This window comes from Colobus angolensis, unplaced genomic scaffold (genome assembly GCF_000951035.1).
Source record: "Colobus angolensis palliatus isolate OR3802 unplaced genomic scaffold, Cang.pa_1.0 Scaffold72, whole genome shotgun sequence".
Lineage (NCBI taxonomy): Eukaryota > Metazoa > Chordata > Mammalia > Primates > Cercopithecidae > Colobus > Colobus angolensis.
This window is the reverse complement of record NW_012120932.1, coordinates 2,057,221-2,058,612: the sequence shown is the minus strand read 5'-3', so window position 1 is coordinate 2,058,612 and position 1,392 is coordinate 2,057,221.

The following is a 1,392-nucleotide window of genomic DNA, read 5'->3' as shown; positions in this document are numbered from 1 at the left end:
CGAGACCATCCTGGCCAACATGGTGAAACCCTGTCTCTACTAAAAATACAAAAAATAGCTGGGAGTGGTGGCGCGCACCTGTAGTCCCAGCTCTTCAGGAGGCTGAGGCAGGAGAATCGTTTGAACCTGGGAGGTGGAGGTGGCAGTGAGCCAAGATCGTGCCATTGCACTCCAGCCTGGGTGACTGAGAGAGACTCCATTAAAAAAAAAAAAAGGTCCAAAAGATTGAAAGCAGTCACAGGTTCTGGCCAGAGGGCCTAGGGCTGAGAACAGGACATGTCCAATTCCATAACAGATGGAATCGCTGCCTGAGGATGATTGTAAGGAAATTGTGAAAGGCATAGAGAAATGCTTGTAAAACAATTTCACCTTTTTATTTGGAAGAGGTGCTACATTTATTAATTGTTGCTCCCTGAGGTAGGCCGTCGTAATGTTGTTGCCATTCATTTATCCCCTCCACTGTAGGGAGGTTATATATTCCTCCTTGTCATGTGTCCTCAGCTGTTCCTGCCTGGGGCAAATGCTCCTGAGCTCACCCACTGAAAGCAGCAGCAAGGAGACTCTCTTTGCCTAGAGTCCCAAGTGCAGAAGGCTGTGCATCAGCACTGGCAGCAGCTTCAGATAAGATTTCAGTTTCTCTTGGCCCCTGTATTCCTCCAAGTGGTGACCGCTCCTTGCCTACTCTGGCTGTGGGATGGGAAGGTACAGGGAGCAGAGTGTAGCTGTCACAAAGCCCTCACATAACTGAATGAAAGGTCAATATTTGTTATCCTAAGTGCCTGAGATTTTGAGATTGTTTGTTACTGCAGCAAATGTTCACTGATACACTCAACACTGGGTTCCTGGCACTACACGAGTTGGGTGTATCATAGAAACTCAATGAACAATTATTAAAAGATCAAATAGGCCGGGCATGGTGGCTCATGCCTGTAATCCCAGCACTTTGGGAGGCCAAGGTGGGTGGATCATGAGATCAGGAGATCAAAACCATCCAGACTAACACAGTGAAACCCCATCTCTACTAAAACTACAAAAAATTAGCCAGGTGTGGTGGCATGCAACTGTAGTCCCAGCTACTTGGGATGGTAAGGCAGGAGAATTGCTTGAACCTGGGAGGTGGAGGTTGTGGTGAGCAGAGATTGTGCCACTGCACTCCAGCCTGGGCAACAAATGTAAAACTCCATCTCAAAAAAAAAAAAAAAAAAAAGATCAAAGAAAGAAATGACCTCAGACAAAGTATTGCAAGAAACTATACCAAATATTATCTGCGATTATTTCTTTTTTTCTTGGTGCTTTTCTGGTATTTTCAGACGGACAGCTACAGCTGTACCATGTGACTTTAGCAATTACAAACAACAAATAAATGTTAAAGGTTTTTTTTTTTTTTTTTTT